Genomic DNA, 22,561 nt, shown 5'->3' with positions numbered 1-22,561 from the left:
CTCTCTGAGAACAGAACTCTTTAATGACAAGAAAGAACAAGAAATGAAGCGGCCAGCCATCCCTATTAGAAGAGGTACCAGTTACCCTTACTGTGAAAAACGATCCCATTTCTAGTCACGTTTTGAAATGTAAGGTGCTTCTGCTCTTAAGGAGCTGAGGCAGGCTGGGGAGAAAGAAATTTTAACCAATAATAAACATAATCCATGCTGTACACCAGAAATTGTAAACTGACTACGCTTTGATAAATATATATATATATTTAAGTGGATAGACACTGAAACAAAACTAAAGAAAACAAACCACAAAGGCATTTCTTAGAATGTGAGCCAGGTACTTAATTGGTGTAACTTTTCCAAAGAATTCCAGAAGTAATTCTTAGCTTCTTGAGTTGATGAATCAAAAGTTGTAAATAGGAAATTATCTCTGGAAGCTTACTGCACACTATTTTGTTGAATGAATGAATGAATGAATGAATGAATAAATAAATAAATAAATAAATAAATAAATAAATACATAGTTTCGAGGGAAAAAAGTAACCATAATCCAAAGTGATGAAGGCTCCAGTAGAGATATGCACTGAGTATTTTGTTTTCTTAAATATTTGCAATTCCCTGCACCTTATGAAGATGTGTAAGTAGGGAAATTCATGGGTAGGGAATTTCAAGTGTACTGACATCATGTGTTTTCCTACCTGAGACAGGTACAACGGGGTTTGGTAAGTATGGAAAGGGACATATAGACAAGGAGCAGGGGTGTTACCTCTGCCCCAGAGTATCTTCCCAATTCATCCATTAGACCATCAATGCTGACAGGATCTCTGTGCTTATAAATATGAATTAGATTAAGTTTATCAGGACTCCAGTGCAATTTCTTCTTCTCGCCTTTTTTCTGGTAATTCTAAATTCAGGCGCTTACTCTGTGGTGCATTCTTAACAATTCATTTCAGTTTAGCTAATAAAGTGTCTCTTTATTCGAGGCACTGTGCTGGGTGGGCACTGGGAACTGAAACTGAGCAAGACATTGTCTTGTAGCAGGAGAGACGGGCAATTAACCAGAATTCAACGTGCAGAATATGACGCTCTAAGTGTTCACTCTGCCCATGTCCTCCTTCTGAGCAAACAGCCAGTTTTTAATGCAGAGGTCATCCAAGGTACCAGCAAACACGTCTGATGTCCTGAGGAGGGAGTGATTAATTTAGAGCAGAGAGAGTTTGGGGTAGAGGTTAGTGTGGGATCAACCAAGGTGATATTTGAATTTGGACTGAGGAGTGTGCAATTTCATAAAGACATACTACAAAGAATGAAAAATATTTGTAAGAATTTGGAGGTATGTGTGCACATGGAGAACTGGAGTCATGAAAAACGACTATTGAATATTATCTAAGGGTTGCGGGGAGCAGAGAGTTGGAGATAAGGAAAGCTGGACAAGTAGGGGTCAGAATGTGAAATGAATTTGGACTTACCCCCTATTGCAATGAGGATCATCAATGCTTTGTAGGCATGGGACAACCTGAGAGATAAAGTCCTCGTTCAGTCTGGGTGGTGGGCGGTGGGCGGCGGATACCCAAATCCGCGCATGCTCAAGTTCTGTAGTTGGCCTCCCCATATCCGCGGCTTGCTATTCGCGGTTCCAATCTGCAGATTCAACCAGCCGCGGATCGGTTACTTACCGTCCCAGGTTGGTTGAATCTGCTGATGCCGATCCCAAGACTGTATGCTTTTGAAAGAAAAGTCCAGTCTCAATAACAAGGAAGGAATGTAGTTTGTAGCTATGAGGTACGAGGAGGCAAGGTTAAAGGCTGGACGACCAGTTGAGCTATTGCAATAGTTTTGAGGTCCTGACTCGGAGGTTCAGAAGTGGGACGCGATCAAGAGAATCAACTGGACGTGGCAGAACTGTGCGCGGTGATCAGTGTTCACTTCTCGAGTGTGGAGCTGTGATGACCACAGAGACGACCGAGCTGGAGAGCACTGGAGAAGGAGTAAGCTTGAGGGGGAAGGGCATTCTTCTGGTTTCGAGTCTGAAATGTTTGTGAAACCCCTAGAAGGCGAGGGTAGTCAGAAGTGGCATCGGTAGGTACGGAGCAGCGGGGAAGACCCCTTCTTTCTGAGGTGCTGCTCATTCTCACCTTGCACCTCCTCTGAACAGAGTTGCTTCTCTGCTCTGTCTGCTGACAGTAGGTTTCAAAAATAAAACAATAAATTTGAGAGGAAATGCTGACTTGATGGATGCAGGAAACTAGGAAGGAAACCGTGGAAAACAGACAAAAGCCGTAGACAGCCAAGCAGCGTGACTAGGTTTAGTAACTTATTGAACCAATTTTGGGCTGATGACCTTTGAGGTCTGGCTGCATTTCATTCTAGCTGATGACGCTGACTCTCAGGAGACGTTCAGGTTATGACTGGCATGCTCTGTTTAAGAAAACTGGGGCAGCAGGTGTCATATGTTGGAGAACTTTTTCGTTCAAAACAGCTATGTTCAAGGTTTGGCATTTAAAGGAATGGAGCAAAAAGTTTTTTTCTTAGGCTAATTATTGTGGTAAACAACCTAAAATTTACCATTTTTACCATTTTAAGTGTATATAGTTCATTGGCATTGTTACGGAAACGCCAGGCCAGCCAAGAAACAAGCACCACTCAGAGGGTTGGAGTACTCAGGTGTATTACGCCGGTGGTCTCAGAGGGGCTTCTGCTCCGAAGCTAAGAGCACCTCCAAGACGTGCGCATGAGGTTTTATAGGGTAAAGTACAAGCTAGGGGTATTCGGCCAATAGGCGTGGAACAGCTTTAGCAGCATCATTATCACAAAAGTGGAGGCAGGGAGGCAGCAAACCAACATTCCAAAGCCAGATATGTATCTTTGAAAACCCAGCTGGCTAGCAAAAAAAACATGAACAGCAAACCAATACTAATTAACTTAGATTTACAAGTTAGTCCAGCAGAACTCAGATCAGTATTCCGATACTTAGATTTGTGAGTTATCTTGTTAGCCCAGCCCAGCCTCTCCTTCACATTCCTAGACTTGTGAGTTATCTTGTTAGATCAGCCCGGCTTTTCCTTCACTGCATTAAGTACATTCACAGTGTTGAATAACCATCACCACTATTTCCAGAACTTTTTCATCATCCCAATCCAAAGCTTTGTACCTATTAAACAATAACTTTCCATTTCCTCTCTCCCTGTCCCTGTTTCCAGTTTCTGTCTCTTCAATTCTACTACTCTAGATAGCTCGTATAAATGGAATCATACAATATTGGTCTTTTGGGGACTGGCTTATTCACTTAGCATAATGTCTTCAGGCTTCATCCATGTTGTAGAATGTGTCAGAATTTCCTACATGAATAATAATTCTCTCTCTATCATAGGATATAAAATGTGTATAATAATTCTATATAAATATAGGTATCATTCATCCATTGATGGATGCCTGGGTTCCTTCCACCTTTTGACTGTGGTGAATAATGATGCTATGAACATGGGTGTGCAAATACCTCTTTTGAGTCTCTGCTTTCAGTTCTTTTGGATATATAACCAGAAGTGGGGTTGCTGGATTTTTAATTCTGTTTTTAATTTTCTGTGGAATTGTCATACTGTCTAAAATAAATCTTTTAATCTTCTTCTTTACTGAATTGCTCCCTGTCCTTTAAGGTCCTCATAGAGTTCTATCTATTCCAGGAGGTCTTCAGTGGTCTCCACTCTTTCTACTTGTTTTTTTGTGGGTTTTTTTGGTGGGGGGGGCGGTAATTAGATTTATTTATTTATTTACTTTGCTGGAGGTCCTGGGGATGGAACCCAGGACCTCCTGCATGCTAAGCACTCTCTACCACTGAGCTGTGCCCTGCCGCCCGCCACTCTTTATACTTGTATTCTTTGTGCACACAATTTGGCATCTGACTGAATACTCCCCTGTGGTATCTGATCTTGCTCCCCAGTGGGTTAGTTGTAGATCCCAGTTTAGCCCCCAGTTTACAATCAGGTCAAGTTCAGGAGTGTCCTCCTTCCCCACTGTGTGTAGTGCAGAGACAAGGATATGGCAGATACTCAGGAAAAAACACCGATTGAGTCTCTGAAGTACCTCTAGAAGGAAGCCTTATGTCTTCATCTCTCGTATTTTAGGGGCTTGGCTGGACAGCCAAGTTATTTTGCAAGAGAACCCAAGACAAGCTCCTGCACAAAGTGGGAGGTGGAAATGGCAGGGGCTGGGACAAAAGGATTGGGGTGGGGTTGACACTGGCATTGAGCAGTAAATGACACAAAACTGAATTTTAATCTTGGCCTTATTGCCTGCTCATGTGGCTTTGCAGCCTTGCACGAGTGATTAACTTCTCTGAGTCTTAGTTGTCCATCAGCAAAATGAGGCTGCCGCGATACCACTTTACAAGCGCTCTGTCTCTGTCTCTCTCTCCCTCTCTTGGCAGTGTTGGTGTTTTACAAAAATGTCGGTATTGTTTTGATTCAGGGATGATGATGCCAAAAGGTGCGGAGATGACTGCCATTGAGGAGAGAGTTTGTTACTCAGATTGCCTTGAAACAGGAGGCACATGACTCCTTGCAGGGCCACAGGGGAAGCGCCAGGGTTGGGCAGGAAGCAGAAAGGGTGAGGGGGGAGCGTGGATGAGAGCCTATGCTGTGGCTTTCCCGGGAAGGGATGGTGGCTGCAGGGTAGGCAGGGCAGACAGGTTTAGGACTAGCTAGTCTGGACAATTTCCATGGGCTCCGTAACCTACCCTAGGGGCTGTCTCTAGTCATTTGGTACCTGGCCTAGGAATGATTAGGGCAGAGAAATATTGCCTCCTGTGTGTGAGAGCCACTTGGGGGAGGTGCTTTGATATAGGCTTTGGGTTGGTTAGTTTGCATATGAAGGGAGCCCTCCCGGGTGGGTAGTTTGCAGTCTCTAAGAAGTGGCTGCCCTGGGAGGGGCGGTCTCTCCCCAGCCCGCAAGCCTCAGGTGCTAGAGCATGAAGAATACAGAAGATTAGAAAATACAGTGTAATGCAGTAGGTGTGTGAGGAATGCAGACTGGCTGTCAAATATAGAGCTCACGATTCCCATGCTCCCGGGGCTCTCGGCCCACACCTGCCCCGATGCTAAGGAACCACTTAATCTACCGGCTGGAGAATAATAGTCATTAGGAAAATAACCTTTCTTTCCCCAAGTTCCCCAAGGATTCTGACTTTGCTGGGTCCTGTCTTTTCTGAGCTCCCTTTACACAGAAAGGTTTTTAAAGTCCTGAAGATAAATTTCCCTGAGAGGTTAAGAAAATGACCTCGATGGGGAGAAAGTGAAACCCTGGCTTCAAGGCAGGATGGCTCCCTTCCAAAGAGGAAAAGAGAAAATTGACAAGAATACTCAAAAACATCATCCTATTTTCAAATGAGGGTTACAGCTCAGCTGTAAGACTTCACTGAAGTCTAATCTTGAAAAAAGACTTTGAAATAATAAACCTGGCTCCAAATTAGGAACGCCTGCAAATGTAGTAATTTCTACCTAAGAGGCTTTGTGTCCAAACATGTCATTTGAGAGCCCGGCAGACAAAGGAGAACGGCCTGGAAACAAGGCCACCATTCAGGCCGGCAGCCCCCGGGCATTGGATTCCCTCCCTGGGCTCCAAAGCATTTTCCAGCACATCAGGCACCAGCTTCAAACCTGGTGGGAAGCAAATCTAAGTGTCTCTTTTAGTAAAAAACAAAGAGAATGCTGTATTTCACAAAAGAAAGGAATCCTACCACTCTTAGATTGGCAGACCTGGAGCCCTAACTGACAGTAGGCTTGAATTTTATACTGAATTTTAAAGCCACCTTTGGGCTGGCAAAGCTTGCTCAAGGGGCAATGCCCCAGATCCTCTGCTGAGCACCTTCAACTGCCTAGAAGAAAATATCGATTCATATTTATCTTTGTGTTCCTGAGGATATGTAAATGAAGGAATGATCCTCTAACCAGAAGGCAGCTTTGTGGGACTGACCTAAAGAATAATAGATTAGAAAAGCTTAGGTGACTCAAATTCACCAGTTCATTCTTTCACTCACTCATGCATTCAGCTAAAAGATAAAGACCGATTGCTACCCTGTGCCAGGCACCTGAGACATAATTAGCCTCGTGGTTAATAGTGAAGGAATAGTTAACAGGAAGGGAAATAGTGGCATCTTTAGGGGGTGGAGAGTGGCAACTCTCATACCTGTAGGTGGAGGAGGAGAAAAAAGACTTTCAGGAGCTGCAGAAGAGAGGAGAAGGGAAGGATGGGACCATGGGCACAGGGCAAAGAACACAGCAATGGGTAACAGGGTATCAGATCAGGGAGCGAGACATCTCTGGTCACAGAAAGAAAACAAAAGAAAAGACTAAGAAACTGAATTTTGAAAAGTGAGTGGAAACATTTAGCTGTCAAGCAAGGACCCCGATCCAGCCCAGGTCTAAACTCTAGGGGGTGAGGTTGGGGAGGAGAAATGGGCGTCTTTTAAGGGTGAGAGACCACGAGCCATCTTGGTCCCAATTTAGGAGAGCAAAGTCTCTGAGTGTGACTGATGAGCTTGTTGGTTACCTAAGCCCTGGCTTGCTAGATGTGATCAGCTGTGGGCGTTGGGGACATCCCGCTCCCTCTGCCATGTATGCGAGGTGCCCAGATTGGGGTTGTGGCTCTTAGTAAGGTCGACATAGTTGTCAGCAGGTGGGGAGGCCAGGTCAGCATTTGTCATGCTTAGGATGGGGGACAGAAACTGTACGGGTGGCGATCCCACTACCTCCAACAGTCCTTGGTCGTGGGTATATTCTGAGCCCCTTGTGGTAGGAGAAATCCCCTAAGATTTCCTGTCCTAGTCCCAGGGTCTGGGACTATGATGCAATACCATGCCCTAACTGTGTTACATTACATGGCAAAAGGGATTTTGCAGGTGTCATTAAGGTGACTAGCCAGTGACTTAGAGTTAACAAGGAGTCATTTGAGTGAGGCTAGTTGAATCACATGAGCACATTAAAATCAGAGTTTTATCTGGCTGAGAGCAAGAGGGGGAATCAGAGAGACTGAAAACGTAAGAAGGACTTGATGCACCTTTGCTAGCTTGAAGATAAAGGGTGTCACGTGCAAGGACAAAAGAGCAGCCTCTGGGAGCAAACAGTGACGCCTAGGTGACAGCCCCCAAGGAAACAGGCACTTTAGTCTTACAGCTGCAAGAAGCTGAATTTTGCCAACAACCTGAATGAACTTGGAAGTGACTTCTTCCCCAGAGCCCAGCCCAGCTGACACCTTGTGTTCAGCCTTGCGATACCCAGAGCAGAGAACCCCACTGAGCCTAACCTGTAGACATGTGAGTTAACAGATAGATGCTGTTCTTAGTGGCTAAGTGTGTGGCATTTGTTCTGCAGCAATGGAAACTGCTACAACCTTGTGAGTGTCAGACATTGGGCTGGATGGCATAGAGACATAGTTGCCCCCTTCGGAATCACCTTGTGGGGACAACAAATGCAGGCTGGTGCAGAGAAATACAGGATTCAGGAGGGGCATGGAAAATTGTGGAAAAATCACTGCTGAGATGCTCTGAGAAGAGAGGGGGCTGTGGTAATGAGGCCCGGGGTCAGGGATGAGGTGGGTGGCTCCAATTCTAATATAAACCCCAACATTTAGGTGGTCCTGGAACCCCAAAGATGCTCTGTGGCGGGATGGGTATGCATATGGGGGCAATTTCCCCCTCTCTTTTTACCATCAAAATCAGTGGGAAAAGAATCAAGAAGTGAGGATTAAGGAAAGGATATAGGGCAAAATGCTGCCTGTTGCTAAGAATTAATGGGCTGTCCCCTATGGTGTTTATCACAGATACTATTAATAGACTGTCTCTGTTTTGCTGTAAAAGACTCTGCTACTGCCCAATTATCCAAAATTCTGTTTCTTTTCAACAGTGCCTTATAAAGAGGCAGCACGTTCAAATAAAAGGAATGTTCAGGAACCCAGGGGAGATTAAGCTGTCAGCCAGCTGAGGCAGGCCCTCTCTTGGGAACAGATTAATCCCTTCTCTTTTTTTAATCTCTGCAGACTCTTCCCCAGGGCCCCACTGGAGGAGGATGCCAGTGGGGAAAATGTACCTCTTGCAGACTCTTCCCTTCTCTGAAGGGTGAGAGGTGGTGGGTGGGAAGGGTTGGTTGAGCAGTGGCAGATGGAGGGGAGGCAGGGAGGCAGGGAAGCAGTGCTTATTAATGTCTGGCAGAGAGGTCCGCAGAATAACACTCTTCAAGGGGGTCATTTGCATCCTGCCAATTAGCATCTCCAAAGACCCTGATAAATGAATAGAAGAACATTCATTGGCTTTGCCATGCAGTGTTGCCATATTAAGAGTTTGCTTTGCCGTGACTCTCTGTCTCCTTCAGATTCATTGGATGTTTGTCCTCTTCCTTCCCAACCTGAAAGGTAGAGCGTTGGAGACTCAGACCATGAAGAAGTAATCCAGTGACAGAAAATATTTACAACTGCACACATCCACTTCTTAGCTTTCACTTACTGCAGTATCTATCTTGATTATTGCCCCAGGCTGAATGTTTGTGCCCCCCTTCCCCCGCCCTCCAATTCATATGTTGCAATCCTAACACTCAAGGTGATGGTATGAGGAGGTGGGACTTTGGGGTGTGATTAGATCATGAGGGTGGAGCCCTCACAAGTGGGATTGGTGCCCTTCTAGAGGAAGTAGCTACCTTGTCCCATCTGTCATGTGAGGACACAGTGAAAAGATGACTGTCTCTGCGGAAGCGGGCCCTCACTAGACACTGAGTCTCCCGGGGCCTTGATCCTGGACTTCCTGGCCTCAGAACTGTGAGGCGTTTATAAGCCACTCGGTCTGTGTGTTTCGCTATAGCAGGCTGGAAACTTTAAGACAAGTATCATGGAACCTACCCTGGGGCTTGGACACAGGTGAGAAATTGAGGATGGACCTGGTGCTGATTCAGTCCTTGGGGTATGATTATCTCCTTGAAGGTGCCCTTGCCTTCCCTTGAAGGTATCCTGTGGGTTCTTTTGTGCAGGGTGTGTGCTCACCTTGCTGCAACGCCTCACTCATTTGTTGCCTGCAGGGAAGTGTCCACATTGTGGACTTGTTCCTGGCTGCCTGTCTGATTTCATATTTGGAATTCTTTCCTCCGTTCTGATCGCTGCAGCCACTCAGGGCTGTTTTCTGCTTCCCAGATGCTCCCTGTGCTCTCTCTTCCCCTTTGTTACAGCATTCTCTCCATCTCGAAGCTTCTGGACGCTGCCTCCTCTCTCTTCTAGGCAAACTCCTTATTCTTCAAGTCTCAGTGCAAACTCTACTTCTAGTATGTGTTCCATGATACTCCCCAGCACACAGGAGCTGGTTTCCCCCTTGATTGGCAAGTTGTATTGTAATTGTTTGCTTGAAAGGCTCTCCTCTGGACTCGACTGCTTGAGGCAGAGATTCTGTTTTGTTTTGCTTGTTTTCATATTCATATTTTTCACATTCTTAGACTTCCGTAATAAATATTTGCTGACTGAATGACTCCAGAGAGTGTGGACTGTTGTGCAAGTGACGCTTGTAAAGTGCCCTGCAGAACAGGGAGCTCATCCACCAGAGTGTTCGTTAAATGCTGGGCTTCTTGTGGAAAAGGAGTGATCATACTGAGAAAAATGCAGAACCCTTTAGAGTGAAACCATCTGAAGCATTAACATTCCTGGGGGGAAGGTTCATTTATGGTGGAAGTGAAACAATTAGACTTTAGCGAGGACTTGTGAGACATTTAGCTTTGGAGAATTTGAGGTTGATGATCCATTAGGGAAGAAAAAAATTAGGTGTTTCCTGTTGGCGCTGGTCCTCATCTGCAGTCATATTGATTTCAAATGCTGTCTGCGTTTGGCAGGGCAAGCAGTCTTCCACCCGGTAACTCGTTGCCCAGCATCTGCACATGAGCCACCATGTGCCCAGGCACGTTAGGTCTGTTTGCTTACTAAATCGCGGTTCCTGCGCTCGTCAGTGGCGAGCAGATAAATAATGCGATCGAGTGTCATGTTTTAACCTAACAGTGGAAAGAATAAGAGATTTGGAGTCAGGAGACTCCCAAAGTCCCAGCCTTGATTCTGTCACTCTCTGCTACTGTGATTTTTAAGCTTTAGCTCCTAAATGATATAATCCTCAAAATGGGGTATAACAGTGACAGCAGTAATGGCCCCACAGGGCTATAGTGACTATCAAATGAGATGCTTTAGATGTTGCTAAAAGACCCCCCCCCTTTTTTTTTAACCCCCTTCACGGAGCCACTGGGCAGTGAACCCAGGACCTTGTGTACACCAAGCATGCACTCTACCACTGAGCCATACCCCACCACTCCCAAAGATCATTTTTTAAATTTTTTTTATTTATTTTTAACATTTTTTTATTAATAGTCATTTTACAATGTTGTGTCAAATTCCAGTGTAGAGCACAATTTTTCAGTTATACATGAACATACATATATTCATTGTCACATTTTTTTTTCGCTGTGAGCTACCACAAGATCTTGTATATATTTCCCTGTGTTATACAGTATAATCTTGTTTATCTATTCTACATTTTAAAATCCCAGTCTGTCCCTTCCTACCTCCCGCCCCCTTGGCAACCACAAGTTTGTATTCTATGTCTATGAGTCTGTTTCTGTTTTGTATTTATGTTTTTGTTTTTTTGTTTTTTTTAGATTCCACATATGAGCTATCTCATATGGTATTTTTCTTTCTCTTTCTGGCTTACTTCACTTGGAATGACATTCTCCAGGAACATCCATGTTGCTGCAAATGGCGTTATGTTGTTGGTTTTTGTGGCTGAATAGTATTCCATTGTATAAATATACCACATCTTCTTTATCCAATTATCTGTTGTTGGACATTTAGGCTGTTTCCATGTCTTGGCTATTGTAAATAGTGCTGCTATGAACACTGGGGTGCAGGTGTCATTTTGAAGTAGGGTTCCTTCTGGATATATGCCCAGGAGTGGGATTCCTGTGTCCTATGGTAAGTCTATTCCTAGTCTTTTGAGGAATCTCCATACTGTTTTCCACAGTGGCTTTCCTTGCTTCCCTCTCCCACTCTTAATGATTTAGATGTCTTCTTTTACAATTTTGTGTTTATTCTATTTGTAATTCATGGTAGTTAATCACCTTTCCAGTTATGAGTTTCTCATTTTTGTAGCATCCTGCTTCTTTTCTATTCAGAGTAGACGAGATCATTCTTTTTTAAATGACAAAATTATGACTTTCATACAACCATGAAATAGATAAGAGTCAAAGTTTTTTTTTTTAACTCATTGGTTAACGTACAAACCAGTAAGATATTCAAATTGGCTCAAATGAGAATTTCACTTAACAGAGATTTTTATTCTCCTCGTTTGTATTTGCATTAACAGGAATCTGTGTGTTCTTATGGACAGAAAAAAAACTGTGTTGTCAGTTTCCTGCAACCTAACTTCTATCCCTACAGAGTTGTTAAATTGCTTAGTTGATCAAAAACAATCCAAGGTGTGCACTCAGTGGAGTCAGAGAATTCCTGGAAGGTCTGCTAGAAACCCCCAGCACTCTACTACCAGGACACCAGGATTCTTTTGTGCGCATTTCTGAGCCTGACGATTTTTCCTGATACCCCATAACTGGGTATTCCTGCCCGCGGATAATCCTGCCTTGCCCTCTCTTTCTCCTTGACAAGCACATCACACCTGATCTCACCCGTCCCATCCCACCCTCTTCTCCACTGGACACAATCCTTAGAGAAAAGGATCACTAGCCTTAGAGGAAAAGCTGTCCCTTCTCCTCCAAGGCCACTCTCCTTTAAGTAACTTCCCTTTCTTGTTTTTTTTTCAGTGGTGTCCCCTCTCCTCCATGGTTCCTGCTCTGTGGCTTTGAAACATCTTTAAATCCTTCTTAACTTAAAAACAAACACAAAACAAAAATATGAAATTGCTCTCATCTGTTTGTGCAGTTATGCTGTGTAACAACAACAACAAAAACCTTGACATTTTGATGGCTTACAGCCAAGATCAACAAACTTTTTCCTTAAAGGGCCAGGTAGTAAATATTTTAAGCTTCGTGGACCACAAAGGGTTTCTGTTCCTATTTATTTTGTTTTTCTTGACAACTCCTAAATAATGTAAAAGCCATTCTTAGCTTATGGACAGTAGAGAAAGAGACCGCAGACCAGTCAGGTTTAGAGAAATAAGTGTTTCTTTTTCACTCATGTCTCTGAGGCGGAATATTATATCTGTCCCTCCCCACACTGATGTTGGGTGTGGCCACGTGCTTGTTTGGCCGATGGGATGTTAGCAAATGTGGCCTGACATTTGGGTACCTGCTGGTCCAAGAAAGATGAAAGACATATGGAGCAGACCGGGACCCAGATCTCAGCTTGGAACCATGCCAGCCAGGAGCAGCTTAGATTAGCCAGACCTCAGCCAGCCTGTGATGGGCAGGGTGGATGACTGACTGCTTAAGTGTGAACTGCCTAAGTAGGGGAATTCAGTAATTGCAGTTGCTTCTGTTTTGCTGATGAAAGTCTTAGACTAGTGTTCCTGGAAGTGTGATCAGGGACAACCTGCCATGTGTGATCAGTCACCTGGGGTACCTGTAAGTATCAGTTTCCTGGGGCCTCATCTTGGAGGGACTAATTTGGAGTATCTGGGGGGAAGACTTAATACTGTGCATTATTACTGCACTCCTTGGGGAGTTTGAGAACGGCTGTCTCAGACTTCCTGAGTTCTTTGGTTCAGATTGATAATAGTGACTTTTATCGGGTACCTACCATCTGCTACATACTTTGCTTATATGCATGATCTTAGTTTTAAGTCTTGCAACAACAACTCTTAAGAGGTAGGTACGACTATCCCCATTGTACAGTTGGGGAAACTGAGGCTCCGAGCGCTTAAAGAACCTGGGATCTCATGTCTATCAAGGAGCAGGGTCGGACTTAACCTGTGATTCTTCTACTGTGCCTGCTGCCCGCTGGCATGACTTAATTTGGTTTAAAGCTTTAGTCTTACTTGACGTATATAATTATGCAAATCAACCTGTGCAGTCAGTCCGTCTAGCCAAAAAAGTGTGGTGAAGCAGAAGAGAATAGGGCCCTGGGAAGGGAAGGAACACTGCGCAGCAATGCCTGTGGGCTGTTTGTGGAGCGAAGTGGCGGGGCTGGGGCTATGCTGTCCGGGTTCATAGGTGGTTTCTGGCTCCTGGGGACCTAGAGAACCGAGGTCCTGAGGGGAGAAGTTCCGCAAGGATAGCAGGCCCAGCACCGAGGGACTGAGTGGTCCTGCCAGAGATGTCTCACAGCGGAGCCAGACCTTTGAAGAGAGCAAACATCACACAGGGGCCCGACATTCCCTTGGAATTGCCTGGGGAGGGTGTTTAGAGTGCAGTTTTTCAGGCTGCCCTCCCCCGACTCCCCAAGCCCCAGATTCTGACTTAATCGTTCTGAGTCACACTCAGGGATCCTCTTGTTAGCAAGCTTTCCCAGCCTGATGTTGGTGTTTTTAAATTACATTTTGAAAAACACTGAACTACAGAAATGATTCACCAATGGTAGATTTTTCTCTTTGAAAAAAAATGACCTAAGGAATATGTCTAGCGTAAGTAAATTCTAAAATGCAGACAAATCAAAGGAAAAAAATCACTTGAAATCCTACCAGTCAGGAATATTACTTTCAACATTTTGATGTATATTCTCCCATATTTTCCCTGTGTGTGTGTGTGCGCATCATGTGTGTGTAGATGGGGATGTACACTATATGTTACTCTGTAGCTTGCTTTTTGCATTTAACGATATATTTTAACATACCCTGATGTCAATAAATATAAATGCAGGTCATATGTGCGGCAGATTTTCAGGTACCAGTCGAGACGGTTGGTTTGAGGGGTGGTCTGGGACCTTTCGCCTCCCCTTCAGCCCTCACTATCTGTCAAACAGTACCCTTGGGTGGGGCCAGAGCTTGGGGTTCATCTCTGTACCCCAGTGCCCTGCATTCAGCTGTGCTTTACAGAGTTCTGAGTGGGTTGGGTGGTAGGGAACTCTTGGTTGGTTCTGGGCAAGGAGCATCCTTTTCCAGCATTTTGGGCAAATTTGGGGCTTCCAGAAGCAATCCAGGGTATTTTCAGCCTTGGATGCTAATCCTGAGAGTTTTCTGGCTTTGAAGCCACTGTCAGTCCGCAAGGCTGGTGGCTTTGGATGAAATGAATGTCTGTCCCTAGCCGCAACCCCCATCTCCCACCCATGGAAGCCCTTGGGGACAGGGTTCAAGACTGACTCAAGGACTGAAACCGTAAGCCAAGCGAAACGGTTGCTTAAGCAGCTGCCTTTGAGCTGCAGAGAAGGCCTTCCCCAGGCTCTCCAGTCCCTGTGCAGGCCCCTCCACCCAGGGCCCCTGCAACAATACAAAGTTCAAATCTATGGCTACATAGAAGCATTTGGGAACAATCAGGGGCCCCTGACCCCTGACATGTGACCTCAGGGCCACCCTCCCTGCCTCAGAGACTGGGCTTGAGTCCTTGGAAACAAAGAAAAAAAATGTGTTGTAGAGGCCCATTTTTGAGAAGAAATGAACTTAAAATACAATCGCTAGTAAACTTAAAAAAAAAAATTGGGATAATTGGCTTCAGTCGGTGAGATAAACAAACACCACAGCAAATCTTTACCCTCCTGTTCAGGGGTGTCACGGGGGCCCGCATTTATATTTTCCCTGTGCTTTTATGACCTGGGGCCTGGCTTCTCTCTGCCTCTGGAGTGGGGCCCAGTGCAAAGCAGGGCTAATCACAGAGCAGTTTCGGAAATGAGGGTCTAGAATGGAATTTCCTCCGCACGTCCTCCCGTCTGCGGCCTCTCCACTGCCTTCCCCCTCTGGAGGGCTCTGGGCCCCGCTCTGGGCAGAGCTGGAGAACAAAGGGACTGTTTCTGAGTTTTCCCAGGAGCCCAGCAAGCCTCGCGTGGTACGGAAATTCAATGAAAGCAACTCTTGTGTTCCCTTCCCAGTGGTGGGGCTGTCAGAAGAAAATAAATCAAGTACTGCACATTTGTGGGGCTTACTCTGTGTAAATCTCTGTGGGGGGAATACAAAAATGTATCTTGCAGCTAGGAGCCTTGCCCTCAAAGAGCTTACTGTTTGGTGGGAATACCTAATCAGCGCAAGGGAAAAGTCAGCTCACAATTCAGGACAGCCATCCGAGCGATTGTATGACACATGAACGTTACAGGCCTTAAGAGTTCAGGAGATGTGAAATATCTGTGGAGCATCTCCTCTGTAGACAAGATGGGGGTCACAAAGGCCGTCTGGTGGTAACTTGTCTCAAAAGACGGTTCCCATTCATTCTTTCCTTCCTTCTGTGCACAGGCCATTCTCTTGGAGAGGCCGAGTCTATTTCTTCACCTCCTTGAGTCTGGGCTGGTCTGTCACTGCTTTGACAAGTTGAATATGGTGGAAGTTATGTTGTACCAGTGAGTCCCGGGCCTGGCCTTTAAGAAGACTGGTAGTTTCTGCTGCTTCTCCCTTAGAACCCAGCAGGCATGCTGTGAGGAGGTCCAAGAAGCCACGTGGAAAGTCCAAATGGAAGACAATTCAGGATCTAGGACCCTCGTTCCAGCTGCGTTTCTGCCAATGGCACCAACCTGCCAGGTAAGTGAGTGCGCCATCTTGGAAACAGACAGCCCCGTTCATTCACCTCAGCCGACACTACCTGGGGCAGGTACGTGCCCTTGTGCCGGGCCCCACCCAGGTGCAACACGGTGAGCAAATCAATGACAGTTGTTGCCTTCGTGCATCTGTTCTGTCCTCACAACAGTCCTAGAAAGCAGATATTACTAGTTTTATCCCCCTTTGTTGATGAGGGGCAGAGATTAAAGAGGTGGAGCAGATGATCCAAGATCACGCACCTAGTAAGGAGAGAGGTCACGAGACTACAGGACGTGCCCTGGGGTTGGTGCACATACCAGTTTGGCAGGAGTCAGGGATATTAATCAGGGAGCTCTGTGATATAAAACAGGGAGATGGATATATTGGGATTGAATTAAGGAGGGACCCACATGCCAAGATAAAAAGTTAGCACTTCATTTACTAATGACTATTAAAAAGTGGTCACTAAAGGCTTTTGAGTAGAAGTGATGGAATAAAAAAAACTTAAGTTAGTGGTTGACATTGGTTAGTTTGAAGGAACAGAGGCTGTGAGCAGATGGTCCAGCAGAGGGCTAGAGTTGTTCAGGAGGCAAGTGATGGGGATGCTGCCTGGGGGGCCAGAACTGGGGATGGAATGACCCGGGCCAAGACTTGGAAAAAAAAAAAACAATGTTAAGATCTACGGACTGACCAATGGTTCCAAAAATTTGAATCTGAGTGTCCCAAAGGAGAATCTGTTCAGGTGATGCCACTAAGGGAACTGGTAATGCAGGAAGGACAAGTAGAAGTTATGCACTCAAAAAGTTGCTTGTAGGGGGAAGGGTGTAGTTCAAGTGGTAGAGCACATGCTTAGCATGCATGAAGTCCTGGGTTCAATCCCCAGTACCTCCATTAAAAATAAATAAACCTAATTACCTCCCCTTGCAAAAAACAAAAAACCCCCACAATAATAAGTAAATTAAAATAAGTAAAAAAATGTTTTAAAAAGTTGCTAGTAGAACTAGAACAGATTTGAGGAAGATGAATTAGGTTTTCGATATGCTGAAACTGAAAAGCTGGCAAAGAATGAAGATGTGGAAATCGTGGCCCCTGCCCTTAAACAGTTTATAATCTCGAGTCTCCTCTTTCTCACATATATACACACAATCCCACAAGCAGATGTAATACACACTCATACACCGGATGGCAAGTAAAAGTGGTGCATAATAAATAACAATAAAAAGAGTGAACTGCCAGAACGCCAGGGACCGAAAATAGATGCTCCGAGTGACCTGGAAGGGAGTGATCAGTGGCCCTGCAGCATCCAGTGGTTTACAGTAGAATCAGAGGCAGGATCTTGTAAGATGTGCTGAAAACCAATGTCCCAGGGTGTGGAGGGACCGTGGGAAAGAAAGGTGATCAGATTATCATAGTCAGTGCATGTTCTTTGAAAATGTGATTTTTTTTTCTTTTGCTTTTTTTTTGGGGGGGGTAGGTAATTAGATTTATTTATTTCTACAGAAGGTACTGGGAATTGAACCCAGGACCTGATGCATGCTAAGCATGTGCTCTGCCACTTGAGCTATACCCTCTCCACTGAAAACATGATTTTTAATGACCACAGAGTATGCTAGCTCGTGAATAACCACCATTTATTCAACTATCCCTATAATTTGTATACATTTATGAGGTTGATGATTTTGGCTCTTACAAGCAACACTAAAAGGAAAGTCTCTGTAAATAAATTTTTGCATGCATCTGATCATTCTTTGAAGACGGATTCCTGGAAAGGCAGTAGTGAGCTGAAGGGCGGTCATTTAAAAACACCCTTGACACTCACTGCCAAACGGCCTGCTCGAGATGTCGACAGCTCACATTTTGTCCAGCCGTGTATCAGAAGCCTGTGCCGCCATTCAGGTGACAAAGGAGTGAAAAGAAGGCATGAAGCTGTATTGTCTGCATGATATTTTTGTAAACGAAATATGTGAAAATAGATGAAAAGAGAACCCAGAATGTTAACAGTGCTTAACTCTGGGTGATGTGGGTTTACAGGTGACCTAATTTTCTTCTTTATCCCTTTCTATAGTTTATAAGTTTTCTAAATAGTATATGCATTACTTTAAAAACATTTTTTTAAGCAGAAAAAGGAATATGACAGGAAGAACACTGTTGTCCCGGGTCCCCTGATGGCAGTGTTGGCTGGGACAAGCCATGCAGCCGGGCTGGGCGTCTGCGGCCTCATGGCTGACCCAATTGCTGGTGGTTCTCAGCTCCGGGAGGCATTAACGTCACTGGAGCCCTTGAAAAATTCCTTCCCCCGAGTCCCACCCCAGGCTCCCCCTGAATTGGTGGGGTGAGGTGGGGCGGGGCGGGGCCCGGGCCTGGGTATTTCACAGAAGTGACTGAGGCCCCCTCATGAGCAGTTTTGGGGCGAGCACCCCGGACGCCAAGGCCCCCGGGAAGGCCTCTCAGGCCATGGCGGCCCTTCCTCCCAGCAGAGCTGCAGTCCGCCCCTGGAGCCGGCGGAGAACGAACGGGGCGGGGCCCTGAGGGAGGCGCTTTCTCTGTGTGTTTGCAGCATCTCAGCCGCAGGTGGAAGGTGATCGGATTCCTAGCCACCGACGCTTACAGACAATGAGTCAGAACAAAACAAAACCGCGTCTCTCACCGGGGCAGGCAGTTCCTCCTTCATTCCGAGTTCTGATCCAAGAGATCAGAACGGGAAGGCCCGGCAGCCTTCGGCCCTCTCCTCCCGGGCTAGGGAGGCGGGCCGGCGGCCGCCCTTTGGGGGGCTGCGGCGGAGGAGAGGGCGGCGGCGGCGGCGCAGGAGGGGCCGTGTGTGGCCGCCTGCGTCCTCCGGGCCAATGGGGAGCGGCCACCTCACGCTGGCCCGGCGCCCGGCCTGGCCGCGGCCCGGCGAGGAGGGCAGCGCAGCCCTCTGCTCCGCTCCTCCGGCTGCTTCTGCGGGGAAGGGGGCTGGGCGGGCTGCCGGTTCCCTCAGCAACGGGGCCTGGCCCGGCGCCTTTGTGAGGAGGCCCCAGCGGGAAAAGCGGCGGGGAAGGAAGGGAGGAGCCGCCTTTCCAGGGCCTTCCCTCCTCGGGGGTGGTGGGAGCCGGAGACACCCAGGGGCCCTCGGCTGCGGAAGGCGGGGGAGTCTTTAGGGTCCTCGGACCCGCGAGGGGGCCTGTGGGCAGAACAGAGTCACTGCTCACGTGCTGAAAAAGAAGGTGCAGCCACACTGGGCAGCGGGCAGGGCGAGGAGGTGTCAGAAGGGGCTCCAGGGAGGGCGACCCTTCCCCTTGATGGGGAGGAGGCCATTCCCTGACGGCCCTGCTTGGCGGCTGGTCGTGGCCTTCGGCCTGGAGAACGCACGCTTGGCATTTTCTGACCAGCCTGTCCACATGACCAAGTATGCTTCTCAGCATTTCTTTTTTCAGAGCCCCTTAATAGCTTTCCCCTCTCAAGCCTCCTCTGCCTCAGGGATCCGCGATGTACCCCCGTCCCTCCTCTAACCGCTTTGTGCCGTGGTCCTCGCCCCCTCCCTGGGCCTCGTCCATTACTCCTACTTCAAGGCTGTCTCTCTGTGTTTGTCTTTTATTTCCTTCACTTGCACACATACGTAACCACACACACAGACCCTTTGCAAAAACAAAGGCCACCCTCCCCTCCGCTTTCTGGTCTCAGTTTTCTGTCTGGATGTTAACAGTTCTGACGGCCTTGAAGGTGGATCGATAGACCCATCCAGGCCTGAAGACATTAGCAAACTTTGTGAACCAGCTATGCCATATGCTTTAGAAAGGGTCTGTCACTAGGCATTTTCAGATGTCTTCATCCTTCAAGATGTGAGCTTCCAGATGGAGAAACATAGCCACTGTAAAAGTGACTGCTCTTCCTGACCACCCCCGAGGAGTAAGATGCTAGTGTATTTTGCAAATGCGATTTAAGTCCCTTAGAAATAAAAGAAATGTCTTCTGGAGGCATACCTTGCTGTGTTTGGTCATTCCCACAATGCCGTTTCTGTAGGGGCTGTTGTTTCAACCTGGAAGATGTCGTGATATTAAGTGTCACGTCGAGGAGACTCAGTCACCCGTTCTTGAGATGCCTTTTTAATGCTGACACGTCACTGGCACAGAGGAACAGTACCCAGGGTGCAGTAGCACAGAGCAGGTAAACCCGCATCTAATCCTCCTGAGACCTACCCCCCAAATAAAAAGACCCCGGTTCATTTCTCACAGGGAGGAATGGGACCCCTAGACCAGTATCTTTTTGGGAACTGCCAGCACAGCTGTCCCCAGATGGTTCAGTAGCTCATGAAGCACTTAACTTCCTTTGGCTTCACTTCTAGCTTCTGCAGACAGGGTTGCTGTGAGGATTAAGGTGATTCGTGTGTGTTGAGCATGTAGCACGGTGCCCGGTGCACAGGGAGCAATAGTAATACTGTCTTTGACCTTCCCACCTTGGGAACGTGCCTCTGTTAGCTCCACGGCTCACTATAAGCTGGCGCACAAGGAGTAGGAACCTGGGTTCACAGCCACAGAGATGGCAGCTCAGGCAGGTTCGGTCCCATGCCCAGGGTCACCCAGCCAGTGAGACGAGACGAGACGAGACGAGACAGGGCATCTAGATTTGGCACTCAAAGCACTCAGCAACACACAAGCTCTCTCGGGAGCATCCTGAACGGTGTTATAAATGGGTTGCCTAGCCTGGGTCCCTGGAGGCTTGTTCTGTGGAGACAAGTCCATTATGTCAGTGCATTTGAAACCTGCTGGAGGCCGCCCTTCAGTGCCCGGCTTTTAATGCCTATTAGGCAGGTGGAGAAGAAGATCATCGAACAGGGGTGTTTCTGCAGCTCCTGTAGGGCTCGCAGTCCTGACTGTACGGCCCAGGTTCTCTGGCAAGGCTGCAGTTTGAAGGCCTTGGAGGAGAACTACTTTAAACAAAGACGGAGGAGATGGGTGTTCCCCTGCTGGTGTGACTTTAGGGGAGAAAGAAAGTTCCCTAATGGCAGACCCTCGATCCAGAGGGTCTGATATGAAATGTGTCTCAGGAGCCACCATTGAAGAATTATTCCTCTGAGGTCCTTACTCTATCTAGAGTCCTTTTTTCCAAGGAATATGCTGACAAAGAAGGAAGCCACCAGAATGATGGGGCCATGTTCCTGCCAAGCAATAAAGCATCGCCTATCGAAGCCGGGGAGGCCTGGGGGGCGGCGGGGAGTGAGTGGGGTAACAGGAGAGAGGCCTGGTGGAACCTCAGTGTTCTTGCCGTGCCATCTTCGGGAATATCTTTGATTTGCTGTTGGTTTCATGATCGCGCTGGGTTTTCTTGCTCCTCTTGGCTCTTTTTTGACCAAGAATGGTAAAGAGGGATGCTGGGGAAGGAGCGGGTGAGTGGATGGTGGAGGAGTTGGCTGCTGGCTGAGTGGAGGTGGGTGGAGGGAAGTTGTCTCTCACCCCAGCATCTGTGTGTGCAACATGCCACTAGCCGCACACACACCAGCACCCCCAACTCCTAGCCTCCCGCACCCCTGCAGCATTTTTAGAGAATAACAGTGCCACCTGGTGGCCATTTACATGCAATGCTCCTCTAAACCTTAACAAGAGTAACATAAGTTGTGTTATTCTGTACTTAACGTCGGTTTCCCACAGTCGAAAGTTCCCCCTTGTCCCTCCTGTCCTTTTCTCAGAAAATGAGCCAAGCTATAAATGGACTTCTGAGACGTGCTTTGCAGCATTCCCGGTGGTCTGGGTCAGAGAGACGATATTGAGAGAACAGCTCCTAAACAGAACTCCATGTCCCTTAGTGTCTTAATGCCCTGGCCTTGTGCTTATTTGGGAAAGAAGCTTGGGGAGCAGAGACGGGTGAAGAAAAGATGATTTCAGGAACTGATTCCAGCCACTGTCTGACACTCTGTATTTTTCTATCTGTCAGTTACCAGAAGAGCAGAGAACCCTGTATTATCAACAGCATCAATTTCTGCTTCTGTGACCCACACTTGTTCTCTCCGGTAATGGCTCATCTCACTTTGCTATAATTAAAAGAAATGCCATCCACTTGCCTCCCCGAGTTCCCACCCTGTGTCGGGCACTGTGCAAGGGAGCTGGTGACGTCAGGGTGGATGCAGACAGAGGCGTGGGGCTTTGTTTTCCTCCCAGGGACTCAGACCAGGTCATAGGTGACCTTCGTCTCCCTAAATCACTGAGATGGTGGATACAGGGAGCTTAACTCGCTGCTTGGTACCCCCTAAGTGTCCTGTAACAGCGGCTCTGAACGTGCGTGCCTTATACGTATGGGACTGCATGTGTGTGTAGAGCTAACAGCTGTTCCTGAAGAGCAACATGAATTTTTAAGTGCTTTGGGATTTTGTAAGGGCTCATTACAAGGCATCAGGGTTTCCCGCTGTAAGGTTTTTTATTTATATGGGGGTTCAGAGGGTTCTTTCCACATGCTAACTCGTGACTCTTTGCAAAATCCCCTGGAAGTGACTGGCCAGAAAAGGGAACAGGGCAAACCTTAATCTGAGTAATATGGCAATAGAGTCAGGACAGGGAAGAAGCAGTTTTTCAACCTCCACCCCGGCCCTCCCTGGTCTGGAGTAGTGAAAGTCCCCTGCAGACAACCTGCTTTTGCACTGCAAGTTCTAGGTAAGGGAGACTCCTTATTTGCCTCAAGGTGGGGCAGGAATGAAGCTCTGAAACCTAATTCTGGACGAGCCCGTGAGCAAGAGAACAGGGAGGAGAGTGGAGGGCTCACGTTGTCCCTTTTCCTCCTCCCCCAACATGAGCATCAGTGAGAATGAGTGTCGAGAGAGCCGGGGTGGGGGCGCCGCAGATAGGCGTGCTGGAAGGGGCATCAGATGGGCTCGCAGGAGGCTTTGGGGGAGACACCATTTTCTCGCCTTTTCCAGCTTCTCTTGGCCGCCTGTGTTCCTTGGCTTGTCTGCCCTTCCTCCATCTTCAAAGAGCATCCTTCCAGTCT

At 47.1% G+C, this 22,561-nt stretch overlaps 1 long non-coding RNA gene across 1 annotated transcript; it reads left to right on the top strand.

Annotated features, from left to right (window-relative positions):
* Positions 1–1,447: 1,447 nt before the first annotated feature.
* On the top strand, positions 1,448–21,598 carry LOC105073917 (uncharacterized). Its single transcript, XR_835734.3, has 4 exons — positions 1,448–1,982; positions 15,487–15,607; positions 19,607–19,750; positions 21,515–21,598. It is a non-coding gene; the product is annotated as an uncharacterized LOC105073917 (long non-coding RNA).
* The last annotated feature ends 963 nt before the right edge of the window (positions 21,599–22,561 follow it).

The sequence above is a fragment of the Camelus bactrianus genome, chromosome 30 (assembly GCF_048773025.1).
Source record: "Camelus bactrianus isolate YW-2024 breed Bactrian camel chromosome 30, ASM4877302v1, whole genome shotgun sequence".
In the NCBI taxonomy this organism is placed as follows: Eukaryota; Metazoa; Chordata; class Mammalia; order Artiodactyla; family Camelidae; genus Camelus; species Camelus bactrianus.
Note: the sequence above shows the minus strand (reverse complement) of the source record. Positions and strands in the feature narration are given on the sequence as shown.